Source organism: Arachis ipaensis, chromosome B9 (genome assembly GCF_059453495.1).
Source record: "Arachis ipaensis isolate K30076 ecotype BB chromosome B9, ASM5945349v1, whole genome shotgun sequence".
NCBI classification, from domain to species: Eukaryota; Viridiplantae; Streptophyta; class Magnoliopsida; order Fabales; family Fabaceae; genus Arachis; species Arachis ipaensis.
This window is the reverse complement of record NC_142444.1, coordinates 18729558-18740313: the sequence shown is the minus strand read 5'-3', so window position 1 is coordinate 18740313 and position 10756 is coordinate 18729558.

The window sequence follows — 10756 nt, the reverse complement described above, 5'->3', positions numbered from 1 at the left end:
TCACCGATCCCCCTGATAAGTTAGCCCAGAATCACTCCAAGGATGGAAGATTCTCTATAAAGTTTGCTTATCAACACAGTATTGGAGCCCTTTCCCGGGGCAGGGATGTTTGGAAATGTATTTAGGCCTGGAGGAGACCACAAAGGATGAAGTTATTCCTGTGGCAAGCTACCTATAACAGAATCATGACAAACAAGAGAAGAAGTTAATGGTTTGGTATTTCACCTATGTGTCATCATTGTGGGATCAATATTAAAGATACCCTTCATGTTTTTAGAGATTATGGTATTGTTAAACCTGTTCGAAAAAAAATCATCAAACAAAATAGCATTGCAACCTTCTTCCAGTTGGACTTGGTGGAATGGGTTGAAAAAGGTCTCGGTACCAATTGGGGCTTCTCTAATCATAAAGACTGGATAAACATCTTTATTGTGTGCTGGAAATTTTGGAATTGGAGGAACCAGAAAATTTTTCAGTATCCCTACAAGAGACCGTTTGTAGGTTACATTATCATCCAAGAATCTGTTTCTGAAGTGGAAAAAGCTATCTCCAAATAGAGTTTGGGGCGTCATCTCAATGCCTACATAACCTATATTAAATGGCACCCCCTCCGGAAGGTCGGGTCAAAGTCAATACAGACGGAGCAGCTAAGAACAATCCTGATAAAGATGGGTCTGATGGCGTAATTCAAAATAGTGATGATAAATGGGTGATGGATTTCACCAGAAATTTAGGAGCGTGTTCTATTTATATTTCAGAATTATGGGGGCTTTATTTAGGACTGAAAATGGTGTAGACCCTAGATTTTAGAAGGGTGAAGGTGGAGCTTGACTCGCAAGCGGTCATCAGTAATGTTATTTAAAGTAAAGACTCCATTGACGCTGGATCGGTGCTCTACTGCAGAATTAAAGAATACATGGGGAGAAATTAGATGATCCATTTGGTTTATATCTATAGAGAGGCTAATACATATGCCGACTAATTAGCTAATTACAGCCTTCAACAAAATTATAGTACTCATTACTGGAATTTTTCCCCGACAGAAATTCATTTTTTGTTATTTGATGTTGAATCTGGGGTGTCTCATCCCAAAAATGTAGCTGCTGTTTAGTTTCGGTCCTTTAACCCCTCTGTTCACAAAAATAAAATGAATACTACCTATTTACATGGTCAAAAACAAATACAAAAATACAGAACTATGAGTCACGCATGCCAATTATATCATTTTAGGATCACAGGTTGACACACCAATCATGAAATAAAGAAGAATAAACAAACCAACTTGTCCACCTCGGGGAATAAATTGGGCTTTTTAATACATTTGGTGATCAAGAAGAAGATGATAGACCAACATTAAAATAAGGGTGCAGCCAGTAGCAATAATATATATGTTGATGACTACTTAATGTAACGTTTATGTTTATCTTGTTTTGTATAGCATTAAAAAATATATGAGTTATGTTAAGTAACTAATAATTTTCTTGAACAACATTAATAACGAATTTTAAAATTGATCTAATTTAAGTAAATTACACTACAACTCTAAATTACTCACATAAATCTTGATATTAGAATAACTATTCACACACTTAGTGAAGTAAATATTCGATATATTCATTGTTCGCATTATTTAATATTTTTATTGTTTACCTATACTTTTTTTAAAAATATATATGCAGGTGTTGTGTTTGGAATTATTATGAAAAAATGATTGTTTTAATAACTAAAGATGTGAACCAAATTAGGTTGGTTTATTAATTAGCTCATTAGTCTGCTTAAATAAATATTTGGGGTTCGAATTTCATTTTGTGTACGCAACAATCTATTAGCTAATGACAAATGCTTAAATGGAGCTCAATACCACAACAAATTAATCCTTGATTTGCCGAGTTGAAAAATACTATAAAAAAAAAACTAAAAATGTGTAATTAATTTCCATAGTCAAATAATATATTATTATTATTATTAATTTTAAACCCATTTCGGAAATTTTGTACTTAAGGTTTTGAATTTTAGATCACTCCATAGTCCATATGCAACAGGAGTTCTATTTTAATAAAATTATTTTAAAAATATTCTGGTTGTGTCATTGACAATGAAAGGCACCAAAGGAAAATGACCAAAATTAAAGAAAACATCTTAATAACATTTTATAGGCTCAATTGGTCAGGGTAAGTAATTTAGTATTCTTCTTTTTAATTAAGTCCTGAACTCAATTCCCATTGCAATCACTAAATAAAAAAAATAAAAAAAAAAAAACATGTCATGTATTTAATTATGTAGAAAACTTTTTTTTTATTTTTAATTTTATTTTAAAAAAAATTTCAACTCTTAATCAGTTCCATAGGTTTTTTATTTTAAAAATACTCTTTTTCATCTCAAAAAATGTTTGATTTTACTCAAATGTATAAGTATCAATTTAATATTTAGATAATTATACGAAATTAGTCTTATTTTTTTGTACTTATATTGTTTATTATGTTTCTCTTTCATTAAATGAAAAATATTAGCAACCGAGCGATTCATGAACATTATTAAAGGTATTTAAATCCAAGTAAAATTTTTCAAAATATTTGTTTGCACGCAATTCGAGAAATTACATATATTATATCCTCACCAACAAAGTGTTGATGATCAAACTTACGCTCTAATATAGTTCGAGCGAAACTCTACTCAAATCACAAATGCATTTATTCTTATTGGTAACATGAGTGATGGTTATAGTGGCTAAGAGAAGGGGCTTTGAATCTTAGCTTCTTTTTTGCTTGATAATACTTGCCTTCTTTTGAAATCACTTCTGGAAATTTTTTGATTTTTTATATCGTAACTAGCTACGAGACTTTTTTTTTGTCTCGTTCTCAGCTACGAGACTTTTCTTTTTGTCTCGTCAGTCAGCACGAGATATTTTTAATTTTATCTCCTGGACAGCAGAAATAGAAATGGAGTACAAAAAAGAGAGAATTACACCAAGATATATCCTGGTTCAGCTGCTAAGTGCAAGGCAGCCTACATCCAGTCTCCATCACAACAATGATGAAATTTCACTATAATCATCCTTGATTACAAACACCAATTCTCCCTAGGAACTACCCTTCATATCCGGGACAAATTCAGAATCTAAACCCAAACTGTACTTGACTTGGTCACTGCCAAGCTTTCAACTGTAAAGTGCTAACCCAACTTACAAGGGGATTCCCACAGAATTATGAAACACAACACAGATGTACAAAGGACCTTTAAGGACATCTATGGATTTTTCTTTTAATTTTGCACTCTCTGCCTTTTTCCGCTCTATGACTTTTTCTTTACAAACCTCACTGTTTGCCTTTTTCCCATGAGACTCAAGACATGACAAAATTAAACAGAAAAATTACAAAATGAAGAACATTGAAGGAGAAGAAATCTGTTAGCTTGGGGAGCTATAGAAACTCTGTGCTCACTCTTTTCTTTTCCTTGAATCAAACCCTGACTGTTCACCTTTACTTATAGGGAGAAACCTTCAAGGTTGAAACCAAACAAACCAAGCCAATCTTCTTCTTCTTCACACAGAACCGGTTCGGCCAGAGAGAGAGAAAAGATAACCCATGCAAAAACCAACATGCAATTACCTCTAGTCCTTCCTTGGTCACCACTCTTCATCAATCCGAGCCCTTCATTCTTGTCTTGCTCTCCAAAATGAACTTCTGGCCCTTGATGCTTCATGATGATGATAGCTTCATCTGCTCCAATATTTGTCTCTTCCATCACGTAGCCACTGTAGCTACCTCCTGTGATAGTTGAGCAGAATTAGAGACAAGCCATCCTCCCAAGATTCTTCTTCTCTGTTGGCCGAGATCTTCACTTTCATTTTTGGTATGGAGGAGTCAAGATCTCTTCACAAAATCTTACCACAAGTGAAAGAGGATCTTAGCCACAACATACTTTTAGTTTGCTTTTTCTTGTCATCATTGTGATGGTCTTGTTGCTTGCACCATCTTCTTTTCGGTGACTAGGTGTACCTTCCATGGTTGCTGGATAATGACCGAAATAGAAGAAGGAAAAATGAGAGAGAGAAGATAGAGTTTAAAAGAAAAGTAATTAAATGAAATAAAATAAATTAATTAAAGTAAGTTGCTTTTACTTCCCTGAGTTGCGTGTAGCAATGAAGCCATCAATCAAATCAATGACAACTTCTCTCTCATAGTTTTCATACAAGTATTAACTTCACTTTAATGAAATTTGAATTCCACCACATGGTTAAAACTTGAGGTCCGTTGGAGGCAAAGAATATTTGTTTTCCCTCAATAGGTTTCGGACAAAGCATGCAAAATTATTTGGGCTTGTATCAATGATAATTAAAACTGATCTAACTAACAATTTGCTTCTGCCAAATCACTTAATCATTTTAACCAAGGCTGAGTATTTACAATCATATTAGGCTTATAATGATCATGATTGAATTTTGGCCCAAATCAATTCAGCCACAATGATTTAAAATCAATTTGTATCAATGCTGAATATTTTTAATCAAATTTGGCTTGTTGCTGGTTTCTTTTATTTTCGGCCCCCAAACATACATGTATAGCAAAAATTAATTTAATCAACATATATGAATTAATATTTTTACAATTAATTAAATTAATAATGTTTAGTCATCACAAATGTTAATTTAGAATTTTCCAAACTCATAAATGAGAATCACATTTTAATTGCTTCTTTAACTTCATTTCGAGTTAAGCTTTGAAGTGGTTGCTGAAATTACATTGGAGATTTAAAATAGTCGTTAAAATTAATAATTATTCATTTTTATTCTTGAAGTTATATTTTTGATTTAAAATTGTCTTTCAGGTGCATTTCGTTTGTCTGGTGTTACCGAAAAGTTGATCTGAACTCTTCTATAACACGCTGGACACGTAATAACTAACTGATATAGATTAGTAAACTTTAGTGTGTGTTTGGATTACAGTTTACAAATGGGAGTTTACATAAAATTAATTTTAGAAACTTAATTTTGATGAAAAGTAAGTTTGTTTTGAAGTGATTTATGTTTGGCCATCTTTATATCAAAATGGATTATAGTAAAATAAATATTGTTTGGATTACACTACTCAAAATCACTTTTAGATAAAAAATTACTAAAATAGGCATCAACTTAAATAATTTTTTTATATTATCTCATCATTTTAATTTAGATATTTGAATTCTTATTAATTAATTTTATAATAAAATTAATATTTATTTATTAAAATAAAATAACATATAAAAATTAGCAAAATATATTTTATATTAAAAATAAGAAATATAAATTATATATATAAGAGTATTTAATCAAATATATTATATTTTTTAATTTTAAATATTAACATAAAAATATTAATTTAATATTTTTTTACATCGTATTTTTATTTTAATATTCTTAATAATTTTATTCTTAATATTATTTTTGAATCCAACGTTTATAATTTTATTAATATCTATAATTAATTTTTTATTTAATTTGTCTTTTTTAATGAGATCATAATCTATATTATAAAAAAATTACAATAAAAAATTATATATACCAAAATTATAATTATAAAAAAATACTAAAAATAATAAAATTAAATATTTTGGTAGTGATGGAAACAAATCTAAAAGTTCTTGATGATGTATTTTATATAGTATATTTTTAGTTTTTTACTATTATTATTATTTATAGTTAATTTTTTGTTTGATTTACTTTACCTAATGGGATCAATAAATCATATTATAAAAAGATAATAATAAATATAATATACAAAAATCACAATTATAAGAGTGTATAATGTCAAATAAAAATTTAACAAAAAAAATAAAAATAATAAATAATAGAAAAAGAGAGCTCATAGCCTCGTATAAAGAAAAATAATAAGAATTCCATAAATAATACAATAACATGTCTAAAGAATAAAATTGGTAAAGGAAAAATAGATGTTTAATGTTAAAACGAAGAAACTAGAAATTGTTGTTTCTGTTAAACGTGATTTTGACTATAAAATCACTTCTACGTTTACCAAACCAAAAATTAGCCTAACAAAAAATTGAAACTTTCAACTTAAACGTATTTTTTTTCTTCAGACGGTTTGCCAAACACACCCTTAATCCCTAAATCAAAATTAAAAATCCAATCTAATCTCCAAATTTAAAAAACACTCTCTGCAGTCTCTACTCTTCTCTTCTCTTCTAACCTCCATTCCAGGAGCTACAAAAAGAATCCCACGTGCTTCTAAGCTCATCAATGCATGAGCTGTGATTGTACCGAAACCCATTGAGACTTATCAAAAGGCAAAAGACACATGACAAGTGCAATGTTAAAAATTGGGGTTATACTACCGTCATGAAATGCAGAAGTAGGATAGCAGTAGACAAACTTACCAGAATTTTCGTTTCTAACATTGCCAAGAGATCCTCGAATTTTTTCATATGCTGCAACATAACAATGATGCATACACAAATAAGCCAGATGCTAAATTAGGCTACATGATAAACATGAAAATTCTCAACAACAATTAAAAAGTATAAGAAATTAGCAAGATAATGAAGCATATGGAGAATGCTTACAAAGAAAAGCTCGATGCATGAATCCAGTTCCACGAGTGTCACTACTGAACACATTCCTGTAACCAACCAAGTCCCTGAACAAGCAACAACGAAGAAGTTACTTGTTAGACTTGTTGAGTACTTCACATGATTTGATTTCACTATAAGTGTGTTGTGAAAAAACTTATGATCAATTGATCACAATGTAAAAATATTTTATTACCAGCCATGGGGCTAAATTTCGTAAGTTCAAATTACTCAGTTACATCAATAGACTGTGATAAAGTTCTAGCCCTCTATTAAAAATATGGACTTCGTCAGTAAGATACGACCAAACCTTGTTTGAATTACTGGCAAAAACTATTTTTGAGTGGAAAGTATAAAAATTAGGTCAGACTATTTAACTGATGTATGTTTAATTATTTAAGAGGAAATTAATAAGAGATTTCTCCCTTACAATCTTCTTTCCTGGTTATTTTAGAGTAATATTTAAAAGAAAGCCACAAGGATTGCAACATGTTATCCTTATAGGAAGAAAAAGCACAATGAATAAAAAAGAAAGAAAAATGATAGACCAATGTGATTCTATCAAAATCAGGTATATACTCTAATCTTCCTCATATGTTCACATTTCTCCCATTTTTCAGAAGCTGCATATATAGGTATTGAACAAAAGCACATTGGGAGAATTAGAACTTGAAATAGTGCTTGCACCGATTAACTTCATTACTTGTTCTACCATTTACACGTTTAAATTAATCTGGCATGCACCAAGCAGTGCCCCAAAAACAGCTTCATTCGGTTTCATTGGCATTCTCTTTATCAAGTCATAACCTTTCTTTAACCTCCCTGTTCTTCCCAATAAGTCAACCATGCATCAATAGTGTCTGATTCCTATTTTAATTCCATATCTTTTCATTTTAGCTGCTATTTCCAAAGCCTCATTTACCAAACCACCATGAGTATAAGCAAAGAGCACGATGAGACAGGTGATTGAATCAAGTTTTATATTTGATTATTCCTCCAATCTGCCGAAACCCTTCACCCTTTATTTCTTTAAAACGTTGCAGTGCTTTTTCACCAAATCCATTCTGGACATGTTCAGCAATTATTGAATTCCAAATCTCCACCTTGTGTTCTGGAATGCGCTCGAAAATCACCCTAGCCTCTTCGACACTGTCCTTCTTGCAATAACCACAAATCATAGATAACCACACAATGCAGTTCCTCATTGGTATCTGTTCAAAGATCTCCTTGGTAGCTTCCATATCCCCATTCCTAGCATACACATCAACCATTACAATCTATGTCACGCGTTTTTTGCCTTATCCGGAACCTTATTGAACAACCTCCTAGCGAAAAAAAGAGAAGAGAGGGAGTATTGTAGAGAGTAAATTTTAAATTTGGAGATTAGCGTTTTTAATTTTGATTTATGGATTAAATTGTACCAAAAAAATTTACTAATCCACATCAGTTAGTCATTACGTGTCTAGTGTGTCACAGACAAAGGAGTCCAGATCAACTTTCCAGTGACGCCAAAATGTGTCTGAAGGATGATCCTCGGTCCCAGAGTATAACTTCAGGAACAAAAATAAGTAATTATTAACTTTAAGAATTAACTTGAGTCTTGAGTGTAATTTCAATAATCACTTTGAGGCTTAACTCATTTTATTCTTTTTTATAAAATTATATGGATGCTTGTTTTTTGTCCAGAAAAGGCAGAAACAATGAATCTTCGATGCGCCTTGAGTCCTTGCCTTATGCGTGATGAGCCAATTTAATTACACCATTGTTACGCCTTATAAGCAAAGAAAAGTGTGTTTACGAATTTCGTGGATATATATGTGTAGAAAACTAGAAATTATAGTTAAAAATGATAAATAAATTTTAAAGATTTATATTTCGAATAAAATAGTCTCCGCAGAAAAAAAGTATTAATAAGATTATAGTAGATGTGGACATATTATTTTTAAATTAGTTTTTGGATAAAATGTCTTAATTTAAATTAATTTGACTATTTTGTTATCTTGTAAGACTTTATTGATATTTTTTTTAAAGATTAATCTTTCTAAAATGTAAACCTCTCAAAAATTTATTTATCATTTTACTTTATAATTAAATATTGATTCGATTTTATTAATATTATATGTTTTGAATTTATATTTTATTTAAAAATTTAATTTTTATGTACCATTAATTTTATACAAATACCCAATTAATGTTTATTACATTAATTTTATATATTTCTTCCACTGTATGTGATTAGATGACGGTGAAATTCATATCATGTTGTGTATTTATTTATTTAAGCCTTCGTCCAGTAGTAATAAAAGAGTGAATCAACTTGATTTATAATAAGATTTGTGTTTTTAAAAACACATGGAAACTGTGTTTGGAATGATAAATAAATTAAATGGGTACTAATAATCCATACCGAAAGGCATATTCTAATTTAACAGGCGATATGTATGATGACAATTAACTTTATTTTTTAAAAACTAAACCTACTTCGTTGCAAGTTTATGATCATCACGTTTAGCATATGGATTTTTTTTTTACACTTAAAATAAACCATTATTGGAACCCACAGGACCAGGCACGGGCCTACTTACTAAAATGGGGGACACGATCTCCCCACTCTTATATATATATATATATATATATAAAATGTGTTTTCATTCTAAATTTTAAATAATTTTACTATAAATAAATTAAATTCAATTGTTTAAAGTTTTAAATTTATTTTTTTATTTTTTTATTATTTTAATTATTAATTAATCTAATTAAATTTAATCTTTTTTCATTCTCAAATTTTAGTCATTACTCTTTTATTTTCTTAAACTCTCTTTTTAATTTTATGTTTTTAATCTTTTTTTCTACTCTTTGTTTATTAGTCATCTTTTTTTCATCAAAAAATAAATTTTAAATTCTTTATGTTTTTTTATATAGTTCTCTATGGCTTTATGCATCTTATAATTTTATTATTTCTCTTTTTAATATTTTCAATTATAAATTTTAACCCAAGTAATTATAATTTAGGTGCCAATAAGTTATATCTCAAATGACATAGTCTCTCCATACTCACAATTCACCTAAGAGATCACGGGTTTGAGTTTTTCTATCTTTGGTAAAAAAAATTATTATTTAAGTATTAATCTAATTTTTTATTTACTTCACGAATTTATATATGTTATTTTATTATCAATTTATTGCTCCTTATTATTTTGGTTTTTTATCTTTCATTCTATTCTATTATATGTAACTATGTTGCATATAAATTTTTAAAGTGAATAGATCAATTTACTAATTTAGAATATATTTTTTTATTTGTAAAAATATTAATGGAGAAATATTCCAAAAAAAAAAAATTTTAGAATCTGAAGTCACTGTATTAATCTTTTTAATATGAAAAGCCTGATAGTTAATCCTAGACAACGATACAATAAGTATTTTATATTAGTAGACAGTAATGGATCTTTTTACAGTAAAAGATAATTAAAGTATATAAAACATAATAATAATTTTTATAACATAAATATTATGTATACATAAAAATGCAACTACTAAAACATAATAATAAATACATATATTGTTTAACTCATTGTTAACGTGTATTCTATAAAAGTAATTATTTTTTATGTACACGTACGTAGTATGATTATTATTATTATAAATATATTTTTTTATTATAAAATATGATTAATTTTTAAAATATCTAATTAACAAATTAAAATAGTAATTTAAAATCTACTTAATATAATTTAAAATTTTTTAAGTTTTATGTTTTGAAAAGATTAAATAATCTTTTCCTTGACCATATAACTAAAATGTTTCTCTTAATTTCTATATATTCACTAAACAATTATCTAAAAATTCACCTCTTATATAATTAAAAGTAGTCGACTCTTAATAATATTTATAGTTGAAAAATTTTTTTTAATTAATGTAATTGCTATGACAAAAATTAAAGCTAACTTTAAGAAAAGAAACACCAATAAATAAATAATATTTTTTAAGTTAATTTTTAAAAAAGAATATTAATTCTATTTAAATTTGAGAATTATTAATAAAGCTTTTAAATTGAATATAAATACTAAAAGTTAAATTAAAAATTATTGTAAAAATCAAATTTAATAATTTAATAAAAATAAATAAATAAATATTATTATTATTCAAAAAAATTTTAAATTGTAGCGCAGAAGTATTTATACCTCCAACA